The sequence below is a fragment of the Nuphar pumila genome, chromosome 3, assembly GCF_984573655.1.
Source record: "Nuphar pumila chromosome 3, dmNupPumi1.hap1.1, whole genome shotgun sequence".
NCBI lineage: Eukaryota > Viridiplantae > Streptophyta > Magnoliopsida > Nymphaeales > Nymphaeaceae > Nuphar > Nuphar pumila.
In genome coordinates, this window is record NC_143251.1 from 45,023,240 (window position 1) to 45,037,198 (window position 13,959).

The 13,959-nt window shown below is 41.1% G+C and overlaps 1 pseudogene; it reads right to left on the reverse strand.

The window, feature by feature from the left end:
• Nucleotides 1-3,696: 3,696 nt before the first annotated feature.
• Nucleotides 3,697-6,452, reverse strand: LOC149842769 (protein SCARECROW pseudogene; annotated as a pseudogene).
• Between the last annotated feature and the right edge of the window lie 7,507 nt (nt 6,453-13,959).

The window sequence follows — 13,959 nt, forward strand, 5'->3', positions numbered from 1 at the left end:
GGAAACAAGTTAGTAATTAGTTGCACTGACTTATTCAAAACAAAACTAAAGAAATACCCACCCTAGCTTTTCCATTTCCATGGTAAAAACAAATCGCCTCATGGAAAAAATAAATCGCCTTTCATTGCTTCCTTAGCGGCATTTGTATGAGATATAGAGAACCCTAGTTTCTAAAAACCTGGTAATTGGAAAAAGCTTAAAGCAAAACTGTCACTAAAAACTTTGAAAATCTAGTTTTGTTGTTAAGATGTGAATATGTCAAGATGCAATTGATTTAGCTTTTTCCAAATTGTTGTCTGGATGATAGTTAATTTGGTAATGTTTTACCAAGAGAACCTATAACATTTTTTTTGAGTAATCCTACTAATTTTAGGTAATTTAACATTTTCTCTCTACCCCTGCTTATATATAAATACATTTCTATTGATTACTTAATCACAGACAGAAAAGGATCCACCGAAAACATATCTTTTCATATTTCTGAAGTCCATCATTGGCATCCGTCACCAAAAAAAACCATTGCCAAACATCATCAATTACACTAAAGTTTTAAAAGACTAGACTAATGGGGCTGAACGCTTCCTAGTGTCTATTTAGTTCACGTAAATGGTCTTTCCAAATCCAAACGTGCATATAGAGTACTGAAACGTAAATGGTCTCCAAATACACAAAGTATTTAAACACCAATTAATGACAAAGCATTATCTAGCATGAGGCAACTAATTTGCAAAAAATCATCCAAATATCGCATAATTAATTTGATAGACGGGAAAGAGTTGCGGGTAATTTGGAGGGATTTATTAATGTGATATCTATAAAAAGGATGACATTTTAAAAACTGAATGAACATTTTTTAGGGAAAAGAACACCGAGATGACATGGAAGACTAGAAAATTCACAAAAATTTTGCACAGTATTTTTCGAACCTTATAAAAACCCACCCATGTGTGGGAATAGAAGGCTTCAAGAGCTGATCCTTATAAAATCAAGTACATATATCACATTGGTACTGTCAGAATTTAAAAATAAAACAAAAAAGCCGGAAAATAACCCAATTAGCATGTTTCATTTAGCACCGATGTATTACCCTTTGCTCTGATTATAAAATAGTTAATTTATTTCTGGTCCATCAACGACAATTTGACGTCATATATTTAATTGTTAAGGATGTTAATGGTGCTGGTTTTGGGCAAAATATTTAACAGACTCGACCATGGAGGCTGTGTTTGAGAGTCCTACAATGGAATGGAAACCACCATTTCCATGCGTTGCCAAGATATGGTGCTGACGACTGAGTTGCCAAAAAAACTCTTCTTGTGAAGGATGTTGAAATGCGGTGACTATCAATTCCATTCCCAATGCACTGTTTTAGCATCACCACTGCTCCCAAACTGTAGAGGGCATGTGAGCACTGGACGAAACACCTCCATTTGAAGGCTCCCAAACAGAGCCAACCTGGGTGTTGGAGAGGAGAGGAGAGGAGATGAGAAAGGTAATAGGAGTGGAGAAGAAAATGAATGATGAGGTTGGAGTTGTATGTTGTACAGAGAGAGAGAGAGGGACTCTGGATGGTGAATCAGAAGCTGGTGCTCCCCGTAGAAATAGATGGAGCTCTAAACCTCACCCATTTTATCCGTCGTGGTCCATCACCCTCGCAATGATGCATATTTCAAAATTTCAGGCATTATTGTTGCCTTATAGGGTGTGAAGTGCAGATAAACCACGCCAAGCAGAAAAATATATTATCGAGAACAGGCAACCATTTCAAGTTGAGGACGATGGTGCCAGGAATACCATTAATCTAGTAAAAAAAAAAATTAAAACAAATATGCAGTTTGGAAATCACACACCGTATCAGGGGCAGGATAAAGAAATCGGCCAAGTAATGAAGCCAGCCAGCCATATGAGCATGAGACATGCTCGTATCTGATGGATGCTTCCGTCTTCATTTGGAAATCGGAAATGACCACGAACGGATATCTCACAATCGCAGTATGAAAGGCAAAGACTCCTTTTTCAGTTTCATTTATTCTGGTCATGCCCAATCTTTGTGGAACTTTTTAATAAGACGTGGAGACATCCAGAAGTGATTATTAAGGAGGAGTCTTTTGCCCTATATCTGATCCTGGGCTCAGTATGTATTAGACGAAACAAAAGGTGAAGGATGATCTAAAGGACGTGGTTGCTTACAACATGGTGGTTTGTATAGATGGTGCACAATGATGTAATTTTTTTATCAAATTTTGATTGTCCTTAATAAATTAGTGCATAAAATATTGGTTGATGTATATGCGATTCTGGGTATGCATCTTAGCGATCTTTTCTTCTCACCGATAGACGTTGACCCATCTATGGTGACTTCTTGTCCAGCGGATCCTGGTTGAGCTTGGATATGATGTCGGTTTCAGTCTGTCTCTAGTTATTTACTTCAACGTTCCTATTTTTATTTTTGTTTTCGTCCTTGTTCAGTTACATTGAATATCTTTTCACTCTCTCCTAATTCAGTTTCAGGACTCCGCTGTGCAAATATTGTTCTCTTAGGACATGAAACTGAAGTAAAAAAAAAAAAGGGAAATTTTCATTTATCTACCCGCCTTCTGTCTCATATCCAAAGCAGCGTCAAGGTTTTTGGAAAAGACAATTCATGATCCATCTTTTCAATGAAATAATGAAACAAGGACCTCAGCCTGATCAGCCCAAGCCAACGGTGATTGTGTATGATAAATTTACTAGGCTACTCTTATTGTATGATATATTAGCAAAACTCAAATATTTCATATAGAGTTGACCATAGTTCTTTGAAAAGATTGGTTTCAAAACGCCCTCGCCGAAAATGTGAGTCGAGCTTTTGGAACACATTTCAGGCGAAAGCTGGGGTCACTCCAAAATCTAACTGAAGTTTCCGAAAAAAATAAAAGATAAAAAGGGAATTAGCTCGTACAGGTAAGATCGTACGCAAACGGCTGGTCAAGGACATAAATCAATGGGGAACGTTTGACCTTGACAGCACACTAAAAAGCGCTGATTGTTTACCGACCAGAGAGCAGTAAAGGAGAGGCGTGATTAACAAGGAAGATGTTACATTTGCATCGGTAAAAGTGAGGGCCGGAGAAAGACGGCCACGGAACAAAGTTAGAAAGGAAAAAAGGGTCTATCTACGTCCCGACTACCGCACAGTGGACTTTCTATCGGCAGTCATCACAGCCTGCTGTCATCCAAACATGTCTTCAAGGATTATATTTCCTGAGAATGGGAAAGTAGTGTGATAAAGTTAGAAGGATTGAGGATGGGACGGCAAAGGGTGGGGACAGAGAAAAGTATAAGTCTATCCCAGCCTTCATCCCTTGATTTTAACCTCCATCGCTGTTTAATGTCCTCCCTCACCGGTCCAGACGGAGAGAGGTGTGGCAGGGCCAAGTTTTCCCTCAGTCCACTGCCATCCCTGATAAAGCAAGATCGACCTCACGAGAGAGAGAGAGAGAGAGAGAGAGAGAGAGAGAGAGAGAGGGAGCTGCGTTTTAAATGGAAAAGTTCGGTGTTGTTGGTAATCGCCTTCAATTGCCATTCTAACTTACCACTCTAGCAGAACTAACTGCATCGCATTAAACAGAAGCAACTCCAAACCTTCCAGTTCAAAAGGACTCGATTTCACTATACTTGCTGGCTTTTCTCAGTTATAGCTTACCTCCTCTACGCCACACGAAGGCCGATACCAGACCATTACCATTCGTCCAACCATAACAACAATGTAAACATAGAAAAGCTTGGGATAGCAAGAACAAGCAGAATGAGAACGCAATGGATGAATAACAAAATGGACTATCTATTGCTAACGAGAGAGAGAGAGAGAGAGAGAGAGAGAGAGCGCAACGGCCCATTTGTTATTACACTACCTGCAATGATAAAGTGTGATGGAACCATCATCCTATCTTTCAAGAAGATGGAGAATAACTACTAGCTAGTAGCTAGGAGAGGTGTTGTAAATGCTGACAACCAGCACCACCACCAGAAGCAGTAGCAGCAGTAGCGGTGCAGGTGGAGGGCATGGTGATGGGCCTCCTCCATGCAGAGGCTGTCAGCAAGGAGAGATCCTTCCATCCCAACTTGAGCATGCCCTTCTCCTCCACCAGCGTGTAACCCTCGCTCGGGAACAAGCCCAGCAGCAGGGTGGCCTGAGTGGCAGCGTTCCCCGCGAGAGACATCCCCCGGAAACCTGCCTCGCTCATCTTGTCCCTCCAGCTCTCGAAGCGCAATTCGCCGCTCCTGCAGGGCCCGCCCACCGCCAGCACGTTCCTTATCTCTCTGGACAGCAGGTCCTCCTCGACTGCGTGCCTCTCATCGCTGTCCTCGGCGTAGCTCGCTCCCAGCGAGTCGAAGATGGCCGAGTAGTAGTGGATGGCCTCCACGAAGCGGGCGAGGAAGGGACCCTCGTGGCTCACGTCCTGCTCCACCAGCGTCACCACCTTGGGCTCCAGGCGCTGTACCACCCATAGCGCGTTCCGGTCCGACCCCGACACGTCGTACAACGAGTGCCTGGACCAGTGCACCGCCACGGCGTCCGCCTTACTCATCCGGATGCGGTCGGGGTCCAGGTCCCCGACCTTGTTGGCCACCGGGATGAACTCGAACGGCAGGCCCAGCGTCTCCGCGAAGTCGGACAGTCGATTGCCCGTCGACTCCAGGGATTCCGTGGAGGAGCCGACGCCCGTCAGCCGAACGAAGGGCGGACCCCCGGGACGGGACGCCAGGATGTGGAACAGCCCTGGCCACTGCAAACCCTGCATGATGTCCAGGTCGATGATGTGGACCCGGTCTTCCCTCTCGAACGCCTCCTGTATCGCCTGGTTGGCCGTGAAATGGGAGAACTTGACCAGCGGGCTGATGCCGTTGAACACCTGGAAAGCCGCCACGATCTTCTGGCTGTGCGTGCACGCCGGCAGCGGGGCGTAGACGCCGATGCACGAGCTGACGAGCCGCGCAGAGATGGCCCCGGAGAAGTAGGCGGCCACCCTCTGGGCCGACGACCCGAAGGGAGTGGAGAGCTCGCTGATCTCCAGCAGCATCCTGTTGGCCTCCTCCAGGTTCTCCGCCGAAACGGCCTCAGCGCACTTCAGCAGAAGCGTCAGCAGGTGCAGCCCTTCATCATCACGCCGCCGCTGCTGGAGGCTTGTGGTGGCTGTGCCGGCTGCGGCAGATGACATGTGGCGATGATCGTCGTTGGATGACTTTTTGGCGGAAGCAGTTGGGTACTGGCTGGAGGAGGTCGGAGGCACCGCAACAGAAGCAGAAGAAGCCAATCTCCGAGTCTGAGGGGGCGAGTGGTATTGCAAGGAGAGTTCGGGAGAGGTCGTGGTGATGCCGACGGCTGAGGTAGCGTGGGACGCCGCTCCCTCTTGGCTTTGGGCACGGGAGCTCCAGTGAACCGAGGGGTTGTTGAGGTGATCGATGTTGGGGTCCGGGGGGTAGTTCTCCACCAGGCTTGATGAGTCGAGGCACAGCCTCAAGCCAGAGCCGGGAAAAACCTGATCTCTCTTCCTGCTGCTACTGCCGACGATGCTAGGCGATTCCGTGAGAGATTGGAGCCTTTGCTCGATGAGGAGGGCGAGGCCGGGGTTGCAAGGATAAATAACCTCTCTGACGTTTTGGTTCAGCTGTGGGATGGATACATTGGTGGATGAGTGGATCAAGTCTTTGATGATGCCATCGATCCAGGCGGTGGCGCTTGCGTTGGTCCCAGTGGAGAATTCGTCTATCGCGAAAGTGGAAGATGGGGACGCGTGCGGAGGAGGCATGGAAATGAACGTGCTGCCTTCCCTCTCAGCTGACGTGAAGGATGGCTGCTGCTGCTGTTGCTGCACAACGGCGGAGATCTCCGTCCCACCACACAGTAGCGGTGGGAGGATGGGTAGGGTTAGGGGTAGCGCAGGTGGTTGTGGAGGGTCGACAAAAGGCTCGTTCATTGGGAATCCATGAGTCGTGGCGGTGGGATTGGGAAGGTGTTGTCGAGGGAGAGGAGGCAACATGTTGTCCGAGTGCCAGGAGGAAACCCCCATCTGAGGAGGAGGAGGAGGGTTGTCGAACTCCTGTTGTTGAAACCACCACCTTGGTTGCTCTCCTCCTACTTCAAGCTGTGCGTCTACGAGGTATTGACCCGTCGTAGCAGAAGCAGCACCACCACCGAATCGCCGGAAAGGCATCTGAGGAGCAGACGTGGACGAGGGGGATGTTGATGATGACGGTAGCGTGTGGTTGTCACCGTGGATTTGTGTGAATGGAACGTCCATCTCGGACGCCGTTCTCTTCCTGGTCGCCATTCTGGTTTCTGCTGATGCCGTTGCAAACTGTGGGGTTTGGGAATCACCGAGCGGTGCCCGTGACTGTGCCTGTGACCGTTCCTGCGTTGGTGCTGCACAGGCGGAGGATCTGTTTCCGAGCATAAGGCAAGCAGCCATGAAGAAGGAACAACCGGCGTGGCTCAGCAGATGAATCCAAGCAAGGTGCGTGGATATACATGTGGTTAAACGGATGCATCGGGGTTCAAAAGACAAGGGGGAAAACGGTGGTTAGATTCGGACATTAGGCAACGCAAGGATGATTCCCTTGAGCAAAAAATTATTGTTAAGAGATGAAAAATGAGGAGGAAAGGAGGGCCGGGAAACGGAAAGCACGAGTTTTGGGGCAGTCAGGAGGTGGGGGACCTAGTGGATTTAGCTGTTGTTGGGATTTCAAAATCAAAAGAAGACGAGAGAGAGAGAGATGGGAAGGACTGGTAGACTACTAAGAGGGGTGCAACGTGATATGGTGCACTCACAGCAAGCGTATTTTTTCAGGATTTGCTCGTCGTTGAGCGTTTAACGTGTTTAGAAGGGCAGAGTCGGAGTCATCAAGGCGTGTCGGGGACCCTACTCCCTTTTTCCTCCTACGCCCAACACCCTAGAGGGACCCCCTTTCCAATTTCCATCATCATCGCCACCATCACATCTATCCAACTTGAAACAAAGAAAAACAATAGGACAACCCGTTGCATCCCAACATTTTTTTTTTGAGGGGAAGACAAGGAAATTCATTAATTAAAATAAGTTTACTTTAAGTTTAAGCTGAAGCTGATGAGGAATCAGCCTGTAGAGAAACAAACAAATCTGGTTACATTTTTCATAATTTTATTCCTAAAAGTTGGTTTGGAGGGGTCTCTGTCTCTCTCACACGCTTCTATTTTTGCCTAGTTCTTATATTAATAGGAAATAAGTAGGGTAGGCGACTGCTTCAAGGTCGGTCTGACAGTCTCATTTAAAGGATGTGATTGAAATTCCCCTCAATTCCATGCTTTAGTGTAAATACAATGCCACTTTCCATCCCAGCTACCAGCTTCCAAACAGCCACCAGGTTAGTTTGACCAACTTTTTGTCAATTGCATTAACTCCTATCCCAGTTCTTAGATTCCAAACGGGCCCTAATTAAAAGCATGACAATAATCCAGCTGGTTTTTTGAGCTGAAATCTTTGAAAAGGGGGAAGAAAAGAAGCCCCTCCGACTTCCTTTTGATGATACATAACATCATTTACGCATGATTAGTGGGCGCCAAAGTACAAATAAGAACGTCGGGAAAGAAAACTGTAGTGTAAGCCAACAAGCCCATTTGCGTTCTCTCATGTTAAAGGCTAGTCTTAGCCTCAAATTTAAAAACACCTACTTCGTCAATTTCGTCCACGTCACCAATCTCTATGTTCTTTGTTCAGGCTTCATTGGCCAGTTTTTTCTTTCCGACTTTAACTGTAGTTGTATCAGACTCTCTCCCTCAGCTATGCACCTTTCATTTACGAAGACCCTCTGCTTTCCAGTTTTCACTTAGAATGGTTTCACGGTTCTGTAGATTAGCATGTTGGCGTATTTGCAAAATCAAAACCGGAATGCAAATACGTACCGATAGACACCATGATGCGATGTGCGGGTGCTCGGCATTCTCCTTAACCTATCGACGCCCACGATGAGTCCAAGTCTTCAAGTCGATGGTGAGCAGGGCCCTCAACCCAAACTGGAACTTCTAGAACATGGGCAATAGGCTGTTGGCTGTCCTTATGACTCCACTCATCATACAATACAACCCCTCTTTTTATAATGAGAGATACCTGGTGGTTACTGAATGCGGTACCTCCACCCCACTAACACTCATAAATTGCTCACTAACAAGCCACTTATCATAGTGTCAAACCGGGTCACCCTATGGGTTGGACTCAGACTCAAAATGTTCAACATTCTTCCACTTGACCCATTGACATTAAAAGTATATTAAATCGAGGTTTATACCGTTATTTCAATTTAATTCTTCATGTCGGTTCACATACTATTCTGTATCACAAAAATGAATCATATGAGTCATGAAGATAACACATCTTTATGAAATGTCATATTTCTATGTATTACAGTATAATTCATTTTCAGTACTTTAAAATATTAGGATTACTTTTATGAATAGATTGGTGTCTAACCCATTCTATTTGTCCTTTAATATTGCTATATTGCTATTCTCTCTAACCAAATAAGAGATCTTTTATGCAAAATCAACAATTCACAAAGTCATAGATAATCAATTGATTTTCACAAATGTGACTACATAATGTATTGTCATACATCAGAAGGAATAAAAAAGACCCATCCCCTTTACATATTGAAAATATAATCTCGGTGCTAGCCCTTTAGTAAGGACATCTATAGTCATTTCCTTCGTACAAATTGTATCAATACATATCAGATGATTCTCAGTCATTTCTTTAACAACAAACTATTTTAATTTTATGTGTCAATACTAAGTTGAACTTTTATTGTTATTTGAAAAAAACATGACTGCTTCATTATCACAAAAGATCTTTAGTGTTTTTTCAATAGAGTCCACAATACCAAGACCCATAATGAAGTTTCTTATCCAAATAGCCTAAGACGAAGTCTTGTATAAAGTAATAAATTCTGTCTTCATGGTATAAGCAGCAGTTATAGATTGCTTTCTGCTTCTCCATGAGATAACACCACCTGCTAGTAGGAAGATGTATTCAATAGTGAATTTTCTACTATCGAGACATCCTCCAAAGTTCACATTAGAGTATCCTATGACCTTTAGGTGATCAACTTTTCTATAGGTTAACATGTAGTCCTTCGTTCCTTATAAATAACGTTTGACCTTCTTCGTTGCCTTCCAATGCGTAATGTCTGAATTTGACTGATATCCACCAAACATTCCTACAACAAATGCTATATCAGGTCGTGTGCAGGTCTGTGCGTACTGCAAACTCCCAATTGCTGAAGTATATGAGACAATTGCCATCTGAGCCTTTTTATTATCATCCCGAGGATAGTTTTTTAAGCTCAATTTATCCACTTTCACTATGGGTGCCGAACCAGGAGAATAATTCTCCATCTCATATCTTTTAAGAACCTTAAGGATATAAGATTTCTGAGAAAGGCCAATGACACCCTTAGTTTTATTATGATGGATTTTGATTCAAAGGATATATGTGGCCTCATTTTCTTCATATCGAAGTGAGAGAAAAAAAATCTTTTGTCTCATATAGTAGACTCAAATCATTAATCGTAAGAAAAATGTCATCAACATATAAAACCAAAATTATAAACTTACTCCCATTAGTCTTAGTGTAAATGCACTGATCAACAATGTTTTTAGTACATCTAAAGTTCATAATTACCTGATTGAACTTTTTATACCACTGGCAACAGGCTTGTTTAAGTCCATAAATTGACTTATTCAATTTGCAAACTAAATGATTCAAGTCATTTACACTGAAACCAGGAGGTTGTTGCATGTATACCTCCTCTTCCAGATTCTCATTTAGGAAGGCAGTTTAAACATCCATTTAATGTAGCTCTAAATCAAAATGAGCTACGAGGGCCATGATTATCCTTAATGATTTCTTAGTTGAGACATAAGGAAAAGTCTCATTATAATCAATGCCCTTTATTCATGTAAAACCTTTTGCAACAAGCCTAGCCTTGTACCTCTTCACTTGATCTTTAGAGTCTGTTTTGGTCTTAAAGACCCACTTATAACCAACAGGTCTAACTCTATCAGGTCAAGGTACAAGATTTTACACTTGGTTCTTTGCCATAGAGTCAAGCTATTCTTTCATGATATTGATCTAATGTATTGATCTTTCACTTTCAATGGCTTCTGTAAAGGTGAAGGGATCATCATCAATATCTATGAAATTATTAGACTCATGCAAATACACTACATAGTCTGGATGGTTAGCGGATTTTCTAGTCCTTGTAGACCTCTATATAGGTGCTATAGGTGGTTCAAAATAAACTTTTATATCTTGTTGTTATTGTATATTCTCATCAACAACTTGCTCTATTTGGGATTGATGTTCATTGACCAAACTTTTTCTGACATTATCCAAAGGGACAATGACAGAAAAAACTAGGTCTTTATCCTTCGCAGGTATGGAATCTAAATCCTATATTTCTTCAAATTCAATACTTTGAGATGCATCTATCCCAATAGAATTATTTTCAAGAAATCTCGCTTTATTTATTTTCACTATCTGTCGTGTATGAGATGAACAATAAAACCTAAAGCCCTTTGACTTTTTTGAATAACCAATGAAAAATTCATTAGTCGTCGTAGGATCAAAGACTTTTATATGTGGGTTATACAATCTAGCTTCTGCTGGACATCTCCATATGCGCATATATGATAGAAAAGGTTTCTTATCTGTCCATAACTCGTAAAAAGTCTTCTAAAAAACCTTTGTAGGAACCTTATTCAAAATATGCACTGTTGTCCCAAGGGATTCACCCCTCAAGGTCAAAAAAAGGTTTGAGTGATTCAATATCGCTCAAACCATTTCTTTAAGTGTACAGTTTCTTCTTTCAGCTATACCATTTTGGTAAGCACTACCGGGTATGGTATACTGAGATACACTACCTTTCTCTTTAAGAAACTATGCTAATGGCCATTTCTTTTGTTTTATCTCTATAAAATGACCATAATATTTTCCACCTCTATCAGACCCGACTACCTTAATAACTTCATTGATTTATTCCTCTACTTCTTTCTTGAAGTCCTTAAAAACCTGAAAGACTTCTGATTTTTCAAAAAATAAGTAGAGATACATATACCATGAGTGACAAAATACTTTTCACCTGTATAACACAGTGAAAAAGACTGCAAACATCCATATGCACTATCTCTAACTTTTCATTGTTGCATTTGACATCTTTCTTATACGTGTTAGACTGCTTAGCCTTTATGCAGTCAACACATGGCTCTATATCTGTAAAATCAAGGGATCCAAAAATTTCTTCTTTCACAAGTCTTTGGACTCTATCTTTCGAGATGTGTCTTAACCTTCGATGCCAAAGCAAATATGATTGATCTTCCTTTAGACCATGTTTATTGCCAATCATTATGTTCTCAATAGAATGAGATTTCTGAATTTGAAATTTGGTTTTTAACCGATACAAACTATCACACATGTATGCAAAACCTATATTCATAGAATTTTTAATAAAAATAAGCTTAAAATTTTCAAATTTAAAAATAAAACCAAACTTATCAAGTTTCAAAATTGAAATCAAGTTTCGACTATAGGATGAAACATAAAATGTATCAACCAAATTTAAAATGAATCCCAATTACAACATAATTCTGCAGGTCCCAACGTTCTTGACATGTGAACACATCTTATTTCTTGAGAAGATGCTTCTTTTATACTTTGTTAGTTTCCTTTTGTTCAAAAATGTATGCAAAGAGTTGACAATCTGCATCGTGACACCAGAATCAATCCACCAACTATACAATAGAACATGAATCAAACACTCATGAGAAACAAATGACTTATTACCTTTATTTTTAGTCATTTCTTATGCTTCAAGTAGTCCACATTCTTATGTCCCTTCTTTTTGCATAAGAAATACTTTATATAAGAGCCTTCTGCTTGGGATTTGATTTTTGCCTGAGAGTTGGAACTCTTTCCAGAGGCTTTCTTCTTGTTCTTCTTTTTGAAGAAGCTTTTCTTTGGCTCCAACCTTTGTTTTTCCTTATGAGAGGCCATATGTGCACTCGGGACCTGGTGTAAGTTTTATGAAATTGATTTTTAAAATAATAATTTTAATAAAAATAATGTGAAAGTCAAACACCAAATAATAAAAACTGGCTCACATGAGTGGTGGAATCCGGGTCGATCTTAGGGAATGAGAGAAACACTTTGTATTTCATAGAAAACTAATCTACTTTTTATTGCCTTGAAAAATAAAAGAATTAATTAACAAAATGAGAGTGTGGCCCTTTGCGGAGGGCTTAAACAAATAAAAACAATTAAGTGGTCGTATTGCAAACCCCATGAATTGAATAAAATAAAATAAATCCTAAGCTAAAAGAAAAGAAAAGGGTCTTCAGTGCTCTGAGCCTCTAGTCCCTTGCTTGAAATTTATTTATGTTCTTCTTGCTTATTTGATGTATAAAGGGCTCCTTGAGGGGCTTGAAGGGCCTTTTGAGGGGACCTTGTGGAGACCTCAGAGGGTTCTTTAGGGGTTCGTTTGAGGGCTCATCGCACGTCTAACTACTTTCCTGCAAAATAAAACTATAAAACATGAAAAAAAATAAAAATAAACTACCCAAAAATTCAACATTAGTTTTATGAAAAATCACAAAAAATACAAGAACTAACTAACATGAAATAACTAACTACATGTAACAATCCGCTACACTAAAAGACAAAATACCAAAACTAACTAACTAAGAAGAAAGAAGGCCAATCAATTATGTAATCAACTAAAAGATTCTAACTACTCTCAAATCAAAACTACTTGAACCAACTACTTTAAGCCAAAGAAACCAATCAGATCTACTAACGACTAAAAAAATTTGTTACTTGCTAACTGGGAAAAATCATTAAAATGCGTCAACTAACCTATACATAAAATGATGACATAACGCCTAATTAATCTATGATGCAATAACCATAAAACAATTCAATATAAACTAATTGAATGTCAAGAAAATTCAAAACTCACTCTAGCTGAGTAACTAGGTAAGAATAAGTTTAACATTATTTATAAGAAATGTGAACCACTATATCTAATTACTACATGAAGCAATCAAGAATCTAAACCACTCTACCAACTAGCAACAATTAACCGTAACACAGATTAAACTATCAACCATGCAAGACTATTTCAATGAACTAACTAATTCAACAATCATCACAATATTAAAAACTATTGAAATAATTAAGACCCTATACAAATAAATAAAAACACTAATGCAGGTGTACATAAAGTGGGTAGACCTGAAACTGCTCAACATTAAGCATGCTAAAAGATGGTACTAACAACAACACTTAGATCTGTGCGATCTGATTCATGCACCAAAAAAATCATCATGAATGACGCGCTAATGGTGTGCTGACGCCGATCAAACCCCGGATAAAAATTTTGGTTCATGTATATGAGGTTTGCATGTATAGATCTTCCTAAAAAAAATACTACCCGCACATGATCATACGATGTAGCGGATGCAATATGAATCTATTCTAAAAGCAAAACTGAAAAAATATCATGCTACTCTACATTCAATATCTAAAAGGTTATGCAAACAAAATATTTAATGTGCAGAAAAAAATAATGAAAAAGGGGAGAAGAGGTTTACCTGAACGACTCACCTCCGACAGACGGGTTGAGAAGATGAATGGTTTTTTCGTTGCGATCACACGAACCTTCATCCTCTCCGATGATAGGGATACGAAGAATCGACGATGACGAGGGTAAGAAGAAAATAAGAGAAAGAAGAAGGAAGAAAAGGGAAGAAAGTTGGTTGGGGAAGAAAGAGATGAGAAAGAGGAAAGAGAAGAGGTAGAGGAGAGAGAGAGGGGGAGCGTAAATCTCAAGAGGGAAAAAACATCCCCCTCTTCTCAAACACACCTATTTATAATTAGAAGTTATGGTTAA